The following is a 24119-nucleotide window of genomic DNA, read 5'->3' as shown; positions in this document are numbered from 1 at the left end:
AAAAAGTTACAGAGCGAACGATTGATAACGTTTTATATTGTTAAGGGATCAGCAAATTTGACACTTTTATGTGAAATGTCGATAATACCCTTTTTATATCGCGCGAAATGCGGGAAGACCCAAAGGGTTAAAGCTGAAGATGACTTTTCATGCCATCGACGTCCGAAGTGAAGGAAACATATATAGACGGTGTCGAGAATCTTCCCAGCATCTCGAGACGCCACGCTAATTCCGTCTCGAGTTCTCAATCCTTCCATCCAGCCTTTTCTCGAGCAATCCCTCGGTATACGATGCCTTTTCCCTGACGAGGGAGAAAGTGCTACACAGGGTGTCTCAAAATCATCATTTCTGATTTTAATGACAATAAAGCTTTTTTTTTTCAAGTCTTCATCTTTTTTCTCTTGATGGATATCAAGTTGAATCCTCTCATCTGAAATAGTTTATTTACAGTGTTTGCTGTTATCTAAGTAAAATTATATAGATGATCATCTAGATGAAATTTTTTTATAACTGTGTTACATAAGCGGTCTTAAAAATATTATCTGGAAATTATCTAGATAAATCGCCATATATATGTATAATTTCATCTTTTATCTAGTACCTATATTTAAAACAAAATCATCTTTATCTTATCTAAAATAAATTTACATATTTTTATCTCATCTTTATCTAATTTTAAAATTATCTAAGCACAACACTGTTTATTTATTTATCACAAATTTTCAATATTCCCAATATTTCGTATCTCCTTTTCAATTCTAATCTAAAAGATAAAATTTTGTTGAAATGTGTACAAAATTAATAGGAAAAGAGTTTTATTGTTATGTGAAAAACGCGATTGGCGAAAATTTTAATTTTCTATATAGGGTGTTCTAAATCATCATTCCTGATTTTAATGACAAAGCTTTTTCAGAATCTTCATCTTTTCTTCTCTTGTTAAATAGCGAAGCAGTGTTTATTTATCACAAATTTTCAATATTCCCAATATTGTGTATCCTTCTTTGTAATTCTAACTTAAAAAGTAAAATTTTGTTGAAATGTGTATAAAATTAAATGTGTATGAAAATTTTACATTTCCTGAAGTCTAATTCCCATAGATTACTTTCTAGATTAGAATTGTAAAGGAGATATGAAATGTTGGGAATATTTGTGATAATATACATTGTTTCGATATTTATCAAAAAAAGAAGCCAAGAAAATTCTGAAAAAGCTTTGTCATAACATTGAAGTTAAAGAACATTGAAGTTCTGGGACACAGAAAGATCATGCGCAGTCTGCGTGCAAAATAGATCCCGCGATTCTCGCATGGAGAACTTTACGGAGACGATAATGGACAGATTTATGAGACGGTTTATCGATCCTCGAGTAATTCCAATTTTCGGAGTCACGAGGAAGCGTCGAGGATTCCGTCCACGGGACATCGTAAAGATCTTGAAGAGGCGGGGGCAAAAAGTTGCTGAGAGTTAACTTCCGTTCGTCCATCCTGCCGTTACAAACCTGAATTTATCAGGTCAATTTATGATTAATTTCCGAGTCCATGATTTTCGTATCTCCCGGTGGATTTCGCGGTTGGTACTCGCGGATGTCAAAAAACGTTAGATATATATTGTCGATTATAAGACGATAAAATAGAATTAGATGTGAGAAATGGACGGCAAAGTTTGTATAATTTAAAGATTAATAGTATATTGTGTATCAAGTGCGGAAAGTTGATAATTGTCAATCCGCACTTGATACACACGATATTTTGTATTACACGTGCAGGCAAAGTGGCACTTTGTGTGCGTGTTTTCTGTGCGGAAAGCGGCCGATTTCTCACGCCGCCATCTTGCGACGGCACGGTGCGGGAATAACCGCGTTCAAAGTCATTGTTCACGGCTTTAGTCATGGGCAATGACTTTGAACGCGGCTCAGCCGTAGGCAATGGCTTTGAATGCGGCTTATTCACTCACCGCGTCGCCGCTAGATGGCGGCGTGGGAAATCGGCCGCTTTCGGCACAGAAAACACGCACACAAAGTGCAACTTTGCCTGCACGTGTAATACAAAATATTTATGACTGGTGTATAAAATTTGCGAGCGTGACACTTAAAATGCTGAAACACACGGCAGCAAAAAGAATTCGTGGAAATTCCTCGCGACGAGGCCACATGCTCTTCATTTTCGCGAGCTCGAGCTTTTGGACTCGAAGCTTTTTCATGGTTTAAGGACAAGCCGAGGAACCCTCCTTGCGTTCGTCCCTCAAATCTTTTCATAAAGAATATCCATCCTTCCAACCCGTCCAAGAGCACTTGCTCCCTCCCTTCTCTCCTCATCTTCTTTTAGCTTCTTTGTCCTCATCCACCCTCTTTCCTTTCACTTTCGCCTATCGCTTCCTTGTATCTTTGGATTTTTTTATGTTTATCCATATTTGGTTACTTCGCATTTTTTAGAAATATTGCAATATAACCAGAGGAAAACAGGAGAATTTTCGTCAGATCCGAGTTTTCCCTTCGAGGACACATTCGAGTTCGAGTATCCTCGATAGATGCACGGTTTTTTCTCGATACTCGAAATGGTTCGACTCTATTGGACAGCTTCGGTTATTCCGAATCTACCAGAAGAAAAAAAAACAAGAATTGGCACCGCTAAGTTAAAAAGATCTCTCAACATATTAGAACCAAACCACTGTCTCCTGCAGAAAATCTCTTCACGGAGCAGAGAAGATTATTTTCTACCAATTTCGTACCTATCTTCTCTTTCTGTATCGGTTCCTCTGGGCAGAAAAAAATACGCGCATTAAAGGATTAAAAACGCATTTGTGCGCAATCGCGCGTACTCGAAAGTTCGAGATTATCGGGCAGTGGTATATCTAAACCAGAACGCACTTGATTCGATCCGGAGCCGGAGTTTTGGACCGAAAAAACCGAACAACCCCGAGGCACTCGACAATTTCCGGTGCTAGAGTTCACCCTTCCCTGACCCCTAAAATGCGCTCGGTTTTTATTACGCGCTTGCGTTTTCCTCGGCCTCGCTCGGTCGATCGAGAGCGCCTCCTCCCTCTCTCTCTCTCTCTCTCTCTCTCTCTCTCTCTCTCTCTCTCTCTCTCTCTCTCTCTCTCTCTCTCTCTCTCTCTCTCTCTCTCTCTCTCTCGAGGAATTGGATAACTGCTCGAGAATCACGAGGCTTGACGGTCGATGAATAAAGGAGACGCCATTTAAATTGTAAATGGCCGCGATATCCGTGTGGAAGCAAACCTTCAATTAGGGCTCCGCACGCGGAGGAGGAAAGTATACATGTACATACACATATACACACAGACTGTTGCATATAGTGGCTCGGTGCAGCTCTGCGAAAGATGTGCCAGATAGATAGACGGGCCAGTCGTTTGTTGCGATTTAGGCGAAACGACGTGTAAACTTGTCGAAACAGATGAAGCAGCGGTAATGTAACAATCGCGTCGCTTTGTCGCGTCAATCACTCTCCTTGTCTATTTTTTGTCGAGCCTCTTTTTATATTGTGTGTCCGTGTAACACCTTGGTTTTTATTAAGTGTAATTTTTACCAAGGATTCTAGTTTGTCACGTGTCTACTATCTCGACTAGATCAGTTAAAGAGCACAAAGTATTAATATACAGAATATTCCAGACTTATCAGATCACCTGTTAACGGTATATTTCTGGGATCAGGAGGTCATCATTTTTTGCACGTTCCTAATTTTTTCAAATGATATATCTTTTTAACTAAACCTTAAATTAAAATTCTATTAAAGTAAACTCCTCCTGAAAATTAACTAAAGAAAATATTGTGTTAATATTTCGTTTTCGCAAAACTTATAGTTTGTGCGAAAAACCTTTTATTTTCAATCGCTTATAACTCGAAAATTATTGGTGCCTTGACATTTCCCTGAGGAAAAAATCTCCAAATTATTCCAGAAATCTGTCATTAAGAGAGGTGATTCGGTAGGCCCGGGACACTTTATATAGTAGGACAAAATATTCTATATATTTTTTGATAGACATTTATCTAAAAAAAATTAGAAAAACAAAATTAGAGTATTTCCTAAATCGACATAATCAATATATCTATAGTATATCTTGAAATGTTAATGAAATATTATTGACTGATTTAGGCTTATATTTTTTAGAGACATCTCGCACAAAAATGGCTTGTATTAAAAATCTTAGTTTTAAAAAATAAAATTATTTGAGTTCTTACAAACAATTTTATTTTTACAAAGATGTAAATGAAAAAAACAATTTATTTTAAATTCAATAAACTTAAATAATGTATTGCGATACTTTTGTATATTTTCACCATGTTTCTGTAATTTTCAATAAGTATGTCGATTTTGGGAATCAATTTTTCAGATCACCATTTTCGAACCATTTTAAAAATTCATTTTATGCTAGAAAACAGTTTGATTTAATATTATCAAAAATACGATACACGAATAAACTAATAAATAATGTAATGATTCTTCAATCTGAACTTCAATAACTTAATGAGAAAATATCTGAACTATAACATGAATAAGAAAAATATAATCAAAAATTCAATAAACAATTTTATTCCATATTTTCATTATATTTCTATAAATAATTTTCAATAAACATATCCATTTTGGGGACCAATTTTCGAGCCATTTTTATTTTTAGAAAGTCTTACACTATATGCTAAAAAAGGAAAATGCAACTAATATTATCAAAAATACTATACAAGCTGTAAGACGGACTTGTAATGATTCTTCATTCTGAATTTTCGGCTAAGAAGTAGAAGTAGAGTCCTGAAAAACAAAGCGGTCGTTGTTGTCGACTCTCCCTTTGTATACACCCCCGAACGGTAGCCTCGGTCGGAGATCTTCCGCGGCAACGACCTCCGTTTAATCCCGAGCTAATCCTCGATGTCAATCGGCCGTGTCTACCGCCTGGGGAGGCGTTTGCGAAACGAAATAGAAAGAGCGAAGGAAAGGGGGCTCGTTGTATATAAGAGAGCAGGGCACGCGTTTATATATCCAGATTCTGGGGCAAAAGGCTCGCGGGAAAGGTTGCCGCGGTTTAAACCACCGACACAGAAGGAGAGAAGAGCTCTGTGTGTGTATGTATGTAAGTATACGGGGTGGCGGTTGGGAACGATGTTCTCGCGGGGTACTTGAATGTCTCATTTCAAGGAGATTGGGATACGAGCGTAGGAGGGAGCGGGGAGGAGAAGGAAGGGGAGAGGGTGCCGAGCCGGAACTTTATAAAGCGCGTCTTTGCATGTTTTCACTCCGGGCACGCACGCTTTTATCGTCCCTATACAACGCCACCGGTAGCAAGCGGCACGATAACACGATCCAATTCGTCGTCGCGTCACGTATATGTGCGTACATGCGCGCACGCCCACGTGCATGCATGCATGCATGCATACCGGAAGAACCGTATGGGCGCTCCGCGGCGCGATCGATCGCGAAAGTTACGTAATGAGTCTCCGCGTGCATTAACTTTCTTGCCCGGAGACCGTCAAAATCTAGGTTATCAAGTTTTCGTCGGCAGCCATGTTCGATCAGGGCCGTAACGGCGCGATGAACGCGAAAGCGTCGAAGAATAACACTTTCCTCCCGCCGTTTGACACTTGGATCGTGAGAAAGTACTTTTGCCACGAAATTAAATTGGTACCTCGGCGTTAGGGATGAGAGCAAGTTCGATATGTACTTAAAAATCTAAGTCGCAAATGCGAGGTGGCATGTGTACGTCATTCGTACGCCAATGACATCATTAGACGTTAAGACGACGTCATTTTGACGTTTAATGACATCAGTTTACTACTTGGGAATCCAATAATCAAATTTCGTTTTTCTAAGATTCAAACAATATTTATGAGAAATAATTAATATATTGTATTTATGAAGTAACCTAAAATAGTTACATTCGAATTTTTAATCGAGTATCTGCATAGTTCAAAATAGTAGACTTATAAGTACTATCTGTCAGGAAACCGTGATTTTTTAAAATAAAATTTGTAGATCTCGTCGAGACAAATTCAATTATATGTACTAGTTAAGGGTTTTGATTTTCACAATTAATTACACAAGTTTTTAATTTTGGAGTATTAGTGTTCCGCAAATACATGTTTTCATTTTAAAAAAGTGATAATTTATAAATTTTTCGAAGTTGACACCATCTGTAAACAAGCTGATATCGCTGTCTTCTGTCCTCCTTAAAGTCAAACAACTTTTGTGCGAAACTTGTGAAAGACATAGCAGAAAAAATATTTAGGGTGAGCATTTTAATGTCTCACCCTACATGATGTAAAATTTCTCATAAACAGGTACTCATAAAAGATTTGAACTTATTTGATGCAAGTTCGAATGTTCAAACTTGCAAATGCAGCTTTTTTCGACGTATACTTATAGAGTTCGAACCTAGCTCGTTCAGGTTTGAGCCTACTTGAAGGTTCTGATTTTTGACATCTAATGACATCATTTAATAACGTTTCGGCATCTAATGACGTCAATTTGTTATTTGAATAATTTTATTTTTTAAAAATCTATAGAACTTTCATGTCAATTTTGACGTTTAATGACGAGATTTAAAAAAAATAAAATTATTCAAATAACAAATTGACGTCATTAGATGCCGAAACGTTATCAAATGATGTACAACTTGCTATCTGGGCACAGAGAGTTCGAAACCACGCAAACAAATTTGAATCTACTTGTAAGACACTTAATCCCATCGCTACTCGGTATTATATCCTCGAGGAAAATCTTCCTGCTTCCGATGAGCATCATGTCTAAGCGAGATATACTGAGATGTTCTCATGGAACGCGGTTATAGTCACCTCGTGACTTTCGCGAAGAAGGATTCCCGGGCCGGAGGCGGCGATTGAACGACTTCTCGTCGCCGAAAACGACGGCAAATCGGATAAAATTTCTTAATTTGTTTCCTCGCCGAGGAGCTCGCGCGCACGCTCTCGGTGCCAATTAAATTTCAGCATGGTAATTCAGGCGAATGGATTGCCGAGGGGAAGAAGATCTCTCGAAGAGATGACGCATCTCTCTGCGTCATCACGGCGGCCCAGAAATGGCTAGCTCGATTAGCGCAATCGGGCAAACGACTTCGAAAATCCGTCGGAGATGCGATAACTTTTCCCTCCTCTTACGACTGTGAAACTTTTACCGTGCTCTCTCCTTCTCTCTCTTTTTTCTCTCTTCCGTTCTTTCGCGCATTAGGATGCATTAGAGTAATCACAGCGAAGAGAGGAATATCCACTTTTAAGACTCGCTTTATCGAATAATAGAGAGAGTTCAATGCACTTACATAAATCCAAAACATATACATATGTATATTTACTCGAACAAATTTTAAAACTGTCAATAAACTGACATATTTCAATACTGGCCTATAACGCATACCTATAAATTTGAAAATATTGATTACAATTCCTTGAATCGTATAATATTGAAAATTTCTTACAAATTTTATATTTTATATTTTATTCGAATAATTTGTACAAAATTCAAAAATATATTTGCAAGCATTTGCATTTATAGATTATATTAAACAAAAGCGATTATTTTAGAATAAAGTGCATACAAATTTTAATTAATATTTTTATTAATTTGGGAAATGTTTAATATTTTTACAATGAACAATAAGATATATAATAAGGTATATGTTTATCTATGGCAGAGATTTATTTCGCGTACAATCTTTTCTATGTCATTTCAATTTTATTTATTGTGCAATTGTGCAATTATTACGCGAGAAGTGGCATTTAAATCATACTTTATTATTTTAAAACTACAGTCCCTTCATCTCGGAGAGATGCAATGAGATGTGGTTTATGCAAATCGAACACTTTATGAATATAAAAAGCTGATATATCGCATATTATTCTCTCTCTTTTCGCATTATAAATTAATTTGCATAATAATATGTTGAGCGATTCTCTTGAAAAATTTCTCATAAGTAGATATTTTTTTCTCCAAAAAAAAGTCGCCGACATACGTGTTCAATTATGGCATTATGATTTCAGATGACCGAGATTAATACGCGCGCGCGCGTTATACGCTCGCATTTTATTATCTGTATATCCGAGTGTCTCATTATATGGGCCATGAATAATGTAGCGCTTGGAAATGTATCATGGCCAAATGGAATCGCCCGAATTTCCGGGGATAAAATAAAATACGTCGTATCCATGCTAATCCGTGCGCATAGCACATTTTGCCGGTCAATTGCATCTAACCTACCTAGACTTGAACAGCGATTCAATTTTAACGACGGCACGACGCGGCGAGAAGAAGGGACAGGGAGCAGCGTGATATAAACATCCCTATCCCGTAATCGGAGAGCTCATGCATCACGCGTGTTTGCCGATTATATTGTGTTGCCCTATATAAAACAAGCGATATATGTATATACGGGGTATCCGGTAGTAATTATTCTATGGTGTGCAGGTAGAACAGGTTAAATCGAATAAAAAAGTCCTTTACCGTTTTACAATTTTCGTAATAGTTTATGAGAAATTAATTCGGAAAATCGACCAATCCGCGCGCGAGAAGAGACGGTAACGCTCCTCCCACCGCTCTGATTGGTCGATCCTTTTTTAATTAATTTCTCGTTAACTATTACAAAGATCGCAAAATGATACAGGACTTTTCTGTTCGGTTTAATTCGCTCTAGAGGTTAGGAGCAATTATTACCGGAACACCCTGTATATGCAGCCCGTTCTCGCACATTCTCGCGTATTTCCCGCGGAAATGTTTCCGTTCGCGAGACGATTCGCGAGAGGATAACGATGATCCTCGATCTCTCCTTGACTTGTATCGCGCGCAACGATAAGATCCGTAAATGAAGGCGCGATAAACCGCGAAGAGATTGCACGCTCGGTTATCGAACAGTCGTAAACCTCCACGATCGTACTGGGAATTCAAGGTTCACGGCAAGGATTCTCAGGCGAACAAGAAAAGCGTCGGCCACCGGACCGTTCCAAAGATATTCTCGGGCATTCTCGATTAATACATGCATCTCTATAAGCGTTGGAGCCCAGCAGGAATTATATGAAATAGCTGCTATTCATGCTCCGTAAAATTAGAGGTTTAGTTTTATGATTACATCCATTACGTTTATGTTTCGAATTTTATCGTGTATTCGTGATGTAAATGTTTATGGGCAGACTATTGCAAATGTATTACAAATTCTTTTGTATTTTTCCGAAAAATATCATAGAGAGATCATATATCTCAAATTCGTCTCTTACGTTCTAACTAAGGAAAACTTGCATCTTAGTAGTAGTCTAAGTATTTAATATTATTCTTTCCCACTCCCTCCCTATTTCTTTCTTAAATTTACATAATGTTCAGTATGCAAAATACTATTTGATATTTTTCACGCCAGAAAAGCGAAATTTTATACTGCAACGAAGATAATTTAACTTGCTGAAACGAGAAAATAGTAACACTTGGAACTTCTCTAAATTGCATAGAATTTTTAGTCGCAATATTTTAGAGAAGAGAAGAGAGAAGGAATGTACCTGCCACATATGTAATGTAGTTAATAGGGCTGGAATAATAAACTCTGCGTGTAACACTTGTCAAATTCAAAAGAGAGCATTGATATTAACGGCGCGCGTTTTGCAAAATGCTTCTAATGTACTGCATCAAAGATGCGTTGGAAATTCTCGGGAAGGTACTCCCTCCCTCTTCCACACTGACTTCTAATTTGATTTTTTCTCTGCAAGCATTTTTCGTTTCCTACAAACAACTGAAGAATCTATAGTATCGCAATCCAGCCACGACGGATGTTGAATTTTAATAACATCGGTTCTCAAATCTCCAAATGAATAGGCATCAGACTATTTGGGATCGGGAGAGGGAGAGAATCGTATTATAAAAACAGTTGCACACACATAAAAACGCAAGAAAAAATTTTGAAACAAAATCAGTGTTGTCGGACGTCTGGTAAATCAAGGAAGAGTCTGAAGAAATTGAAAGCCTGAAGAAATGGGAAAGATTGTTATCACACAATATCAGCTTCAATACATTACTCGAATTTAAAGGGGAACGCAAAATGCAATTCTTTTCATTAGCTTGTGCGTTACACATCGACCACTTAATCTTCCCCTCTTTTCGCGCGCGTGCGAGAAATGTAGTAATTACATTTAGCATACCTTTATCTCTCTCGCAATTTTACCCTAATAACACACCATATCCAATAAACATTCAGAGGGTATCCATAAGATATCCAGAGGACGTTCCAACATCCTCAGAATGTTCTCTGAACGTCTTCGGGATATGTGTGCTGTTACACTAAAGAAAAAATTTTGTTGGATTAACAAAAATTCTGTTCGAAAATGGACGAAACGGAATTACTGGTTGAATCTACCAGAATTAAATTTAATACAACAAATATCTTGTTTGCACCAACAAACTGATTTGTTGTACAAACAAGATGCTTGTTGCATTAAAAGGAATTCTTGTAGATTTATGTTGCATTAAAAGGAATTCTGGTAGATTCAACCAGTAATTCCGTTTCGTTCATTTTCGAACAGAATTTTTGTTAATCCAACAAAATTTTTTTTCCAGTGTAGTAATTACATTTAGCATACCTTTATTTCTCTCGCAATTTTACCCTAATAACACACCATATCCAATAAACATTCAGAGGGTATCCATAAGATATCCAGAGGACGTTCCAACATCCTCAAGATGTTCTCTGAACGTCTTCGGGATATGTGTGCTGGTTACACTAAAGAAAAAATTTTGTTGGATTAACAAAAATTCTGTTCGAAAATGGACGAAACGGAATTACTGGTTGAATCTACCAGAATTCCTTTTAATACAACAAATATCTTGTTTGCACCAACAAACTGATTTGTTGTACAAACAAGATGCTTGTTGCATTAAAAGGAATTCTGGTAGATTCAACCAGTAATTCCATTTCGTCCATTTTCGAACAGAATTTTTGTTAATCCAACAAAATTTTTTTTCCAGTGTAGGATAATCGGGCGAGTAGAAGGAGAGTTTGTACTCGTCAAAAAAAAAAAAGAAAAAAAGAAACTCGGAGAAAATTTTTTTCAATCGCATCCCCCGTTGTTGTAACAACTTGACAAGGCGCCACGCGACACCCGTTAGACTATCGCCGAGAGGAGAATGACATAAGACATTCCCGTTCTGACTCTCGGGCGCCATATGACCGTCTCTGTCGCAAGCTCTATCCTCTCTCCCACTCCCTTCTCTTTTCCGCCGTGTCCTCCTTCCCCCCTCCCTCCCCCCTCGTCTCCTCATGCTCCCGCGCGCGCACCGCCACATCCACTACATTCTACTACCGTCATTCCTTGCCCTCGCGCGCGTCTCACCGGTCCGCCACCTACTACCACCCCCGCACTTTCCTCCCACCACGAGCCTCACCACTACCAGGGTACTCCGACTAACACATCTGCACCGTCGCCAGTCCGAGAGCCATCGTCGGGAGCGAGAGAAGTGATGTAAGGAAGGGAGAAAGAGAAACAGAGAGGGAGAAATTACGTGGGAAGAAGAAAAAGAGGGGACAAAGAAGTCACGAGAAGAGATGAGCAAGATGGAGGAACAAGGAAGCCGTGTATGAGGACGAAGAGATGAGGAGGCGGAGAGAAAAAGACAGAGAGAGAGGGAAAGAGAAAGAAAGAGGGAGGAAGAGAGAGAGAGAGAGAAGCAACCAGGCACAAGCATAGCATAGCGTAGCATGGCACGGCATATCCATAGACATATACACTGTGTCTATGGGCATATCGACGAGATCCGACAACAGCCGAGCGCCGCCGAACACGGCCGATTCGGACCCTGCGCGCTCAACCCAAACCCGAGAAAGCATAGTTGCATTTAAACTGCCATCCTATTCGGGAGGTCTCTCTCTCTTCCTGAATCCTGAGGACGACCTCGGGGAACGGACTTTACTTGAGAGTCGTCGCGCGCGTATCGATACGTCGTTGTGTTTCCGTCTCGCATCTGTCATTAAAAAAAAAAAAAAAAAAAGAGAGAGAAGGTGGAAAAAAAAGAAAGACCCAGAAACCCAGGTCCGAGGGTTGTGATGACCCACAGGTCGGGACACATACATGGTCTGACGTCACAGGAGCGCTTTAACTTGTTGGATTCGACGCGAGTGCAACGCGAAAGTGAGCCGGTCCGCCGCGGCTTCGACCCGGTTCGACCCGACGGGGGAGAAGGTGAAGGGGGAGGGAGGGGGAGGAGGAGAAAATCGCGGAGGTGTCGGACGTCGACATCGTGGTGGATCTGACAGCGGACAGATGGACGATGCCCTTCTGATCGTCGTCGTCGTCCGTCGTCGTCTTTCGGACGAACACCAAGGGCATCGGGGCATCTTTTGTCCGGAGTTTCCGGTAGCGTGCGACGCGTCACCTTCGTCACGCGTTTCTTCCTCCGTCGCGAGTTCTATATCCTCAATGCTTGCTTCGCGGTCTTCGTCATTCGTCACTCTTCAGCTTGCCACACTGTACTGCACATTTCTTTCGAGAATAGGATTTCTTTCGCGCGCGCGCGGTCATCATATGCGACGAGCTAACCCAATTAGTGCAAAATTGATGGATAAGACATCATTAAGAAATCTTATGATGTGATATTCCAAAGACATCTCAGAAACATGTTACAGATGTCCAAAATTAGTGCATAAGACATCATTAAGAAATCTTATGATGTGATATCCCAAAGACACGTCTTAAAGATGTCCAAAATTGCGCATAAGACATTATTAAGAAATCTTATCCCAGAAGACATCTCAGAAACATCTTAGAGATGTCTTTTGCACTAATTTTGGATATGATGGTGTCTGGGAAAGTTTCGTTTTGTTCACTGACAGTTACGATTATTCTGTGCGCGAAATTAACGAAGATTCTTTTAAATGTTCGGAATAAAGCGAAACTAGACGAGATCAGGCAACTGTATTTCGAGGCAATTGTGATATTTCTTGTACAAGACGTAAATTTCTTCTAATCCCTTCTTTTAGTTTGAGTCCTGATCATCTGGAAGAATCAAACTTGATTCTCTTTCTCTCTCTTGAATTTTGCTGTTACGTCAATCTCGCTATTTATATTGAGTAAATCTGAAGACATGTCAACATAAACTAAGATATCTTAACAATTCGTATCTAGAAATATGTCTGTCTTTCTTTTTAACGAAATTAGACTGCTGTCTGGTCTTTCGCCAATTATTTGTCACTATCTGTTGGAAACTGACACCGACGATAATAAATAACGACGGCACACACAAAAACACACAGCAAACTGCAAATAAATCAGACAAATAATTGTTGCTTTGCAAACTACATTTTAAAATCATTACTGACATTGCCTAGAATCTTAGTGTTCAAAAAGTTTTGTCCCTGAGAAAATTGCGACTTATTAATTATTTTCATATCAAAAATTTTATGTCAGAGAATCTACAGTATATATATTTTATCTTCGCCAGTTCAAAGAGAGAGAGAGAGAGAGAGATTTTTGATCACTGATCGGGTTTTATCATCAATCGAAGTATCATTCTCGTCACACTTCAGAGTGAATACATGATTGAGCTTAAACTAGCGAGGCAAAGTTCAGTCTGAACTCGGTGTTCTCGAACCCGGAGTTGGGATTATATTAAAGGTTGCGGAGGGCATCGTGCACTCGCGGGAAGAGTTTTAAGATCGTTGGTGAAGTTTCAGCGAGTCCATTCGCGGGTCGGCGATAGGTGTTCGCACTTTTGACGCGCAACGTAAGAGTGATGTGAAATTATTTTGTGACAACCGACAAACGAGAAAGGAAATTGCGCGAAACGTCCACAAATTGGCACGTTATCATTTATCATTAAATTTATTATATTCGGAATGCAGTATTAAAGAAAAATCTTTGAATTCAGACATCTTGAATGCATCTATGATTTTCCATACTTGGAATGCGCTGTCACTTAATTTATTCTGATACAAGGAACGAAAATACGGGTATATATTTGAGGCTTATTGGAGTGATCGACCCAAGACGTGATGCAAATCGGTGTTGACAGTGTATACCTTGCGCCCGAAATACTAAATATATATATATATATATATATATGCGATAATACTGGATGCTGTTAACGAGGACACCCGTCGCCTCGTTGATCAATAAGATTTGCCGTGGACGATATATCGCGTACGAAAAAGCGGGAAAATCCCATCCGTGGAAAACTAGAGTGACACGTCCTCAAATTTGATTTCTGACGAAGCCAACGATAATTGTCAATCGCCCGCAGAAGTGAATCGACGAATAAGGATGGGATCAAATTCAATATGTACTTAAAAATCAGAATCGAATTTAATAAACAAATTTTATTTTCTTAAGGATTTGAATAATATTCACGAAAAATAATTCCTATAGTGTACTTGTCCGAAGTAATCGAATCTAGAAATGTTATGTTTGAATGTTAAATCGAATGTCTGCAAGATTCGAAATAGTGCTTGTAAATACTGCTTTCTGTCGCAAAAAAATCAGATCTTTTATTCGAATTCTAAGATGAAAAAATATATTTATGACACTTGCTCTATATCAGTCAAAAAATCGATTTCCATTTTAAAGTGAATTTTTCGAAAGTAGTAGTACTTTCTGAACAAATTGATATTACTGTCTTGTGTCTCCCTTAAAGTCAAACATTAAAATGTGTAATTTTATATATATATATAATGTAAAATTTCTCATAAAAGATTCGAACATACTTGATCCAGGTTCGAATGTACTTGGAAGTACTGCTCTTGTCTTTTTAAAGTACCATAGAAAGTTGGAACATATCTCGTTCAGATTCAAGTCTACTTGAAAGTACTATTTTTTCGACCTAATCACAAAGAGTTCGAAACTATGCGAACAAATTCGAAGCTATATTTGTAAGACAGACTTAAATTCCATCAGTGTCAACGAAATCTCCAAGTTCCAATCTTTTCTAAATTTTTCTTTCGGCCGTGATTAATCATTCCACCGATTAACGTAATCAATCTCGAGGTCAACGCATTATTTCGCTGTTGTGCTATTCATTTTTTTTTCCTTTAATCGTGTGTAAAACGCAAAACCGTGAGAAAGAATGACTCGGAGATCGATGACTTCGGAGTCGAAGTTTGGAAATGCTTTGTTCCCGCTAAAAAAAGGTGTTTGAAAAAAAAGAAGGGCTCCGCGCGCACGGATCGATATATCGGCTTGACTCTCCATCCCCTCCTCGCCCTTCTCTACTCCCGGGATGATGTTTCTCCCAGATATCGGTGTGAACAAATATATACGACGAGTATATTCATTGATAACGCGATTCTCGCTGAAGCTTTTACGACGTAGATTAGTTTATCTATTTTGAAATCACGAGATTCTCTTACGGGAATTAAAACTCAGAATAATGACATAATTAATTAACAACATTGACAGATGGCGATTGAATCGTCACGTTTCGAACAATTTTCCTTATACATATACATACAATTGAATTATTTAACGTTTCGATGCTAATACACGCCTTTGTGTATCGACTCTTGCTTCGCATACCAAATCACGGATTCGTAATTAACGTAATAAAACATGAAACTGGGGAAGAAGTGCTGAAGACTAGAACTAATGAATAGTGATTAGGAGCCTAACATTCGCGACTCGCTTAAACAATCGTGCAGTCTGTGTTGCGGAAATTAAGCAAGATTTCCCAACGGTGGGTGGAAAACGCCGTTCCGAGGAATGAATCATCGTGACGCAATGTTTCGTAACACGCAGTTTGTAAAATTATCCGCGACCTTCCCCCTCTCATATTTACCTACTGCGATTATTCGAATCACGATTCTTCATAGCCACACTCTCGATTGGCGATGGGATTAAGTGTCTTACAAGTAGGTTCAAATTTATTTGCATAGTTTCGAACTCTATGATTATCTGGGGATAAAATACTTTCAAGTAGACAAGAAGGATCAAATATTATATGTTCGAATCCCTTATGAGTACTTATGAGAAAATGTCGAAAGAGGTCATCAATTTTTGTCATCTTGTCTCTTTGTAACTAAGCCTTAAATTAAAATTCTATTAAAATAAATTCTAAATCTAAAATTAAGTGAAAATTGTAGTTTTGTTAATATTTTAACTCTACAAAGTTAAGTTTGTAAGTTCTTCCTTTTGAATCGTTGATAACTTGAAAATTATTGGTGTCTTGACACTTCCACTGAGGAAAAATCATCTCCAAATTATTATAGGCAGAGAATTTTATGATATGCTGCATATATATTTGTTCAGTTACATCAAATTCGATTTTTTGGATAGATTTTTGGATGATAGAAAATATACTTACAAGTTTGATTTAAAAAAATCTTGTTGATAAGCTTGATCTAAAATTCATTAATTATAACTGTTCTAGATTCAATTACTTTACAAGTACAATATGAAATATTATTTCTTATGAGTTTTATTATTTCTGAAACCTAGAATTTGATTGTTGGATTCGACTCGGATTTTTAAATACATATTGAACTTGATCATTTCATCCCTATCTCGGTGGCATAAAGTAAAGCGATGTAACGTCGCCGTCGACACGTTTACTTGTTGCATCGCAAAACTTCGCTAACCGAAATTTCTCACACTTTCTCTCTCTCTCTCTCTCTCTTTCTCTCGCGGGCGCACAGTTCTATAAATTCACAATAACTCGTGGAATTAGCGCAAATCCCGCCGTCGATGTCGCAACGTATCCATAATTATACGCGAAATCTCAGTGGGAATTAGACACAACAGTGCGATATACAATCGAGGTACGTGTTTTTGACAAAACATCTTCGCGATAATGCAGGTTAAATAGCGTAGTCGGATATCAGCAAGTTGAAGTAAAATTACAGCGCACGTGATGACGACTGGTTATAACTTGAAGTGTTACAATTCAAATAGCATTTGCTTGTGTTTACCGACGTTTCTAAGAAGCTTCGCTCGTATTATCTCGAAACATTTGCGCAATCTTATACTTATTAGTTCTGTCATCTTGAATATTTTTTTTATCTATGGCTTCTCCTTTCAATGGTACAACTTTTCCAATAACGCTTGGAATATCAACGCCTCGATAACAAGCAACATCGTATCCCGAGAGTTGCATAAAATGGTAGGAAGAGTAGAAAGAATAGCAAAAAGAATAAGAAGGAAATGTTTTTTTGTTGCGTACAAATGTGTAATGATATTCGTGTCTTCAGACAGGATCTATAGAATAGGATTGTCCTCGTTCTGGATTTATTATTGCAATTACAACAAACGGCTACGCTTCTCTTTGAAGTCTTTATCATCAAGTAAGGAAAGCACTTGAGAGAGGAGACACAGTTATCAAAACTCGCGACGGAGAAGCCAATGGAGAAACAAATTTACTGAATTACTTTTAGACGCAAATGCCCTTTGAAGTCGGAAAGCGGTCTTATTTTACAGTTACAAGAAGAAAGCTCGCGGAACTTTACGGATAATAGTGCTACGCTAGCTATAACAGTGGCAATATCTCTATTTACCATTGCTTATTACTATCTCATATTAAACCATATTAAACAATCGTGTTGTTTTATTTGGAGTTTTTAGAAAATACACGAATTTCCAGAAACTCATATCTGTCCACATCGCATATAATCGCATAAGTTTCTCTTGAAAAACTTCAAACTTCTCCAAGTCCTCCACAATTCTTCGCTCATTTTGCTCCGCGATCATGATGATTGCACAATTCGTTCCTTTCCTTCCAGCATCAACAAAAATGTCAATTTCTACCTATTGCAAACGCAATTATTTAAAACGTGTTTCCAAGTGGCGACTTCTACATATTTCGAATACGTAAACATTCGGTACTTCGCAGTTCGTGCAGTTCTGTCACTACGATTGAACATAGGAATCTATCCCGAGTGACCCGAGAAGGAAATTCAAGCGAGAAACTTCATCCACGTTCGGAAGCGTCGCAGTGTTTTCAACCGAGGAGGAAACGTCTATCGATCAGCCTCGACCCGAAAAGGTAAGTAGGCGAGCACCATGGTTACCGTTCTCTCCCTAGCTCGTCTCTCTAACTTTAAATTTCCCGCCATAAATTCAGCTGTTTGTATGGCGAGCAACCTTAACCTTACATTTAGGCGGTAGGCAACAAAATTAAAGTAAATGGATTAAATAAACACACGTTCTCGGATCTATATATATATATATATATATATATATATATATATATATAGATCCCGGATCCCGGAACACGGTTTGGTTTATCATAATTATATATATATATATATATATAACCGTGTTCCAATAACAATATTTATACAGGGCAATTTTATCGAAATACATCTATATATACAGTCTCGGACAAAAGCATTAAGCACCTTTATTTTATGAAATATCTTTTAAATACTTATTGGAAATGATTCTATTGTTAATTTTTATTATATTGAAATTTTTAAAGAGTATTTTTAACCATAGATATATGAGTTAATAGATCAAAAAATAACTGATTTACTTTAATTTGCTATATTCACATTTTTGGAATGTTAGTGCTAGTCTGTCAGATGTCGCTATTGTCGCAAATATATTAGTGCGCATTTTTAGAAAGAAATTTTAAAGAAAGAGAGAATGGAAAATATAGCACCAGAACAATGTCAATAATGTAGCCACTATGCCCAAAAGAATTACTGCTGCAATTAAAGCAAAAAGAGGAGGATCCATTAATATTGAAAAAACAATAAAAACACTTTCATTTTTTTTTATACGGAAACATTATAAGATAATAGAATTATTATAGGGTGCCTAATACTTTTGGCGCTTTTGGCCAAGGCTGTATATATATATATGTATATATATATATATATATATATATATGTATATATATATATATATATATATATATATATACAGCCTTGGCCAAAAGCGCCAAAAGTATTAGGCACCCTATAATAATTCTATTATCTTATAATGTTTCCGTATAAAAAAAAATGAAATCATATCATTTATAAAGGAAAGTGTTTTTATTGTTTTTTCAATATTAATGGATCCTCCTCTTTTTGCTTTAATTGCAGCAGCAATTCTTTTGGGCATAGTGGCTACATTATTGACATTGTTCTGGTGCTATATTTTCCATTCTATATATATATATATATATATATATATATATCGTTAGCTACAGTACTTCCTGTGTATACATTTCGACGTATTCGGAAATTTGAATTCGGACGAATGCAAAAGGCGTATGTTGCTATGCAACGGCGATTCGGATGCTGGGGGAAAACACGAAGGGGGCATTTTGGGGAAAGATTTGCATGAAGATGGAAGGCAATGCGGTTTGCAAATTAAATTGAATTTGCTTCCGAAGAAAGGAAAAAAAAGAAAGGGGAAGAATAAGATTTAAGGCGCATTGAGCGCGTAGAGCGCAAACTGGCAACTTGGAATTAATGCAAATTAACATTTTCGCGCGCGCATGCGCGATGCTATTCTCCCTCGTCTGAAAGAAAGGAAGAGGTGCACAACACCAAAAACCATATACGCTGCAACTGCGCAAATGTCAGACGGAGGAGCCTTAATTAACGTACCGGTGCACCGTGGCGCATTCCTCGCGAGGAATATGCGTGTTACGTCATTAATTATTAATTAACGCCGCAAAATATGGAAATTATGCGCCGATGCACGCACAATATTCACACAAGAAGATATATACGGCATTATAATCTTAAAGCGTACAAAATTTGTTATCCTTTGTGGTTAAATCTTAATTATACCTGTGACACTACTATACGTGTTACAGTCTGCATGAACTCCCTCTCTCTCTCTCTCTCTCTGTCTCCCTTTATGTTGTATCACGAAAAGTATCACGGCTACATGAATTATTGAGTGAAAAAACGTTATTTGCGGGAAATTACATTCTAAGCACGATGCATGCTGAAGATTAAAATCCAGTGTAAAAGCTGCGTACTACCTTTATCAGCGTTGTTTATGCCGGCGTAACTTTCCGGGGGTGTACAACATGCATAAATATCTCCGTTAAACTCAGGCTGCAAGATTAAAAACTTTTCCCCGCCGTACACACACACATACACAGCGAAGCACACTTTCCGCATAAAATTCTAGCAAATTTACAATTAAATTTTGCAACCGCGGTAATAAAGTAAATAACCGCGCCACCTTTCTATGCAAATTGAATCTAACGCAAACGTTCTTCGCGCCGGAGTAACGCGATTATCGCTATACATCGTCACGCGGAACGATTGTTGAAGAGAAATAGTATATTGTGATACAAGTGCGAGAAGTTGGCAATTGTCGCACGAGTGGGGGGAATGGACGCACGAGCCAAAGGCGAGTGCGGTCACTCCCACGAGTAATGTGTTTTGAGAGAATGATCTTATATTTTTGGCAGTTGTCCAGGTTATAAATTTATTGTACGCAGCTGTATATTTTTCTTTAGATTTTTGAGGCAAGAGATTTTCTACGGTGTTTCTTGCCATTTCTGTAATTTCTGGAGGTGATTCATTTTCACTGTTGTCAAATGTGATGTTCGATGTCATATTGGTTTTTTTATATTGACTCGTTTCAATTAGATTGATGCGATGTAAAAGACTGGAATGGGGACGTAGTAGCGGTTGCGCGCTGCGAGATGGCGTTAGGAAGAAAGTGTTTGTAGCGATTGTAGCATTTGCAGCGTGAAATAATGAGCTTGTAGCGTAAAATAATGGGTTTGAAGCGTGAAATAATGAGTTTGAAGCGTGAAATAATGGGTTTTGAAGCGTCTGTAGTGTGTTGCGTGTGAAAATGGCTACTTTGCGCACAGAAAACAGTGCGCAAAGTAGACATTTACCCGCACGCGTGATATAAAAAAAATAAATCCATCTCCCTTCGAACAAGTAGGAATACTCACGGGGAAAAAGCCCGATCTTTTATCGTCATCGGGATTATTTTACAGAGATTGCGCGCACAACCGTTTGTAAAATAATAATTCCTGGAGATATTTGAAAAGAGGGAGTGAGAGAAGGGAGAAGATCGATCTCCCTCGATGCTATGCTGAGGGCTATTTCGCGTGGCGCGGCCGCGCTATCAGCTGCGTGCGCGAAATGTGGCAGGAATTCGAATCCGAATTTCCCTTCTGCTCCCCTTCTGCCTCCTCGAACTTCCTCCGGCGCGGTCGGTCCACGAGTTACGAGCAGCCGGCCGCTCGCTGCAGGGCTGCAGAAACGAGAAACGACAGCACCCCACGGGAAATTGTATCGACGCGCGCCACCACTCGCGAGCAAATCGATTTCTTTTTACAGTTTCCGAGGAAGGAAGAGCGATTATTGCGCAGCTGCCTTTCTCGTCGCGACTCGCGAGTCGGGACGAACGTGTTTTCGTGGAGAAAAGGGTCGAGAATGTGTTACCTATTTTAAAATTAACTAAATAAAGTTGAGATAAAAATATGTAAATTTGTCTTAGATAAGATGAAGATGATTTTGTTTTAATATCTAGATAAAAGATAAAATTATATGACGATTTGTCTAGGTAATTTTCTAGATAATAATTTTTAAGACTTCTTATGTAAACATAGTATAAAAAATGTAAATTATAATAGGGATATAAAAATATATGTATTCATATTTTTATTTATAAATTGTTATCGCTTACTGCTTAAGTTCTACTATTTAAGTATTTTTATGTGCTACAATTCTAAACTAAAATTATCTGAAAATTATTCTAGATAATTTAGTAAAGATAATACTATTTTTCATGTAAGATATAAATAATACACATTTTTCTCTATATAAAAATAAGATGACGCTAAAGTTTCATCTAAATGATCATCTATATAATTTTATTTAGATAACAGCAAACACTAATTACATCCGTATTTATTCCAAGGAAACTGAATTATATTTAATTATTAAATAATAAAAAATAAAGAATATACAAAGTGTAACTGAACAAACATACATATATACGGAACAGACCATCAAATTGTTTGACTAATTTAGAGACAATTTTTCTTCAGTGAAAATGTCGAGACACTAATCATTTTCAAATTAAAAAAATTGTGTAGCATTAACAAAAATTCTGTTCAAAAATAGGTGAAATTATTGATTGAATCTACCAGAATTCTTTTTAATGCAACAAGCATCTTGTTTACACAACAAATTAGTTTTTTGTGTAAACAAGATATTTGTTGCATTAAAATGAATTCTAGTAGATTCAATCAGTAATTTTGTTTCGTCCATTTTCGAACAGAATTTTTATTAATGCAACAAAATTTTTTTCCAGTTCAATGATTGAAAAAGAAGAACTTCTCATAAACTTTGTAGAATTAAGATATTAACAAAACTATATTCTTCTTAATTTCAGATAGAAGTTACTTTAATAGAATTTTAATTTAAAGCTCATAGTATAGTATTACAAGATTACAATAATAATTGAGAACATTGCGGGACTACAAAAAATGATGATCTCCCTCATACATATATTAATATAATTGAATATCTCTGAAACGAGATGGCTGAAATAAGACAATATTTTATAAAAAAATTAAAAAGATGAAATCGACATTTTCGAAAATGTCGAAGGGGTCATCATTTTTTGCATGTTCCCAATTTTTGCCATCTTGTATATTTCTAACTAAGCCTTAAATTAAAATTCTATTAAAATAAACTCTATCTGAAATTAATTAAAGAATATAATTTTGTTAATATTTTAACTCTACAAAGTTTTCCTTTTTCAATCATTGATAACTTGAACGTTATTGGTGCCTCGATATTTTCACTGAGGAAAAATCATTTCCAAATTGGCCACAGAATCTGACAATGTGCTCCATATATGTTTTTTCAGTTACATTGAGTGTGTGTATACATTGAGAATATTGGTTCGTAATATTTGGACAAATACCTAGAATCATAAAAACGCTGTACTGTATAACCTATATTTCATTTTTCTCTTAAAAAGTTGTGCCTGAAGCAAACCCACATTACATTCGTACTTTTTCCAAAAAATTAAATTTTATCTATAGATAGAAAAAAAAGCAAAAGTATAAATTGAGGGATATTGATTCGCAATATTTGTGCAAATAGGCAGAATCATAAAAAAGCTTCGAGATATATATATCTCTCTCATCTCTCCTGACCTATATCTAATCTATATCTCTTCTTAAAGAATTGTACCTGATAACAGCGAGCTTTAATATCCGTAGTTTGATAAAGCTGGTAATCTCGATTATGTATGTATATTCACATTTTATTACAAAGGCCTGTTCTCTCTGCAGCTTGTATTGTGACTTGATGACGCAAGTCTGAGTCACCGTATGTATAAAGTGTATGTACGTAAATACACATTGTGAATATGACATAGTTGAGCCGTCGACCATAATCCCACCTTTCTCGGACCTTTCATATTACATGGTAACTTGATCAACTAGATTTACATCTTATTTCACTAGCAGATTCTGAAAATTAATCGCGTTTTTAAGTGTTTAATTTACACTAATGTATTAAATTTCAGCGAAATAATATGGTAATGTCTACAATTAGTGAAATGATCGAAAATGGTTAAAATCTTATTCGATGATAAATAATTAATACCCGGTCATAACCACCGGTTGTAAACCGCAAAGTTGTGGTTTTACGTGTACTTGGTCTTTACTCTTCTCTGTTGTGCAAAGATTTATATAAGTATTCTTTATGTTCTTGTAAAACCCCGAACCCCTACAAAGAGCGCCGAAGTTAAGTATAGAACTAAAACATGTGTGTGCGCGCACACAAGATGTTTAAATTATTACGACAAAGTAATCGAAACTTATCCGGTGTATATTCCACGAGGTGGAATTTTTCATAAAAATCAGTTTCAAAATATAAGAAGTTATATGATCTCTTTATGCGCGATCGCATAAATAATGATATATCGCATGCATATTTAAGTTCGAACCGACCAAGTTATTATGAAAACAACGAGATCGCATAAACAGAAAGAAACCTTTGACTAATGTAGCATTGATAATTCAACGAAAAAGTATTAATGTGTGTGTCTTGTATTTTACTAGAGCCGCAATAACCGCCTCGTTTTCATATTATTCGTATAATTATATTCGCGCTATCGTTATTCAGCCAATAATTCGCATCTGCTACCGCAAATACAACAGTTACCGCAACGCCAATAAATGCAAAAATCAAACAATTAGCCTCGGATGCATCGTTTCGATAAAT

General features: G+C 37.1%; 2 long non-coding RNA genes across 7 annotated transcripts in view; one reads left to right on the top strand and one right to left on the bottom strand.

Annotated features, from left to right (window-relative positions):
* LOC146724681 (uncharacterized) overlaps positions 1–20171 on the bottom strand; it is a 108749-nt gene extending 88578 nt beyond the window's left edge. The window contains exon 1 of the long non-coding RNA XR_014923994.1: positions 19886–20171. This is a non-coding gene — a long non-coding RNA (uncharacterized LOC146724681). The remainder of the gene's footprint in view (positions 1–19885) is intronic.
* Positions 1–24119, top strand: part of LOC114930721 (uncharacterized) — a 230877-nt gene that overhangs the window by 156411 nt on the left and 50347 nt on the right. The window contains exons 1-2 of one of the 6 annotated variants that reach the window (XR_003819507.2): positions 12198–17068; positions 17157–17947. The exons of 3 other annotated variants lie outside the window; for them this stretch is intronic. This is a non-coding gene — a long non-coding RNA (uncharacterized LOC114930721). Of the gene's footprint in view, positions 1–12197; positions 17948–24119 lie in introns of those variants that run through there. 2 more of the 6 variants (XR_003819508.2, XR_003819506.2) reach the window with 2 other exon arrangements.

Source organism: Nylanderia fulva, unplaced genomic scaffold, assembly GCF_048542155.1.
Source record: "Nylanderia fulva isolate GAGA-0341 unplaced genomic scaffold, ASM4854215v1 Scaffold120, whole genome shotgun sequence".
Taxonomy (NCBI): domain Eukaryota; kingdom Metazoa; phylum Arthropoda; class Insecta; order Hymenoptera; family Formicidae; genus Nylanderia; species Nylanderia fulva.
The sequence above is the reverse complement of the archived record's forward strand: the minus strand, read 5'-3'. Positions and strand labels throughout refer to the sequence as shown.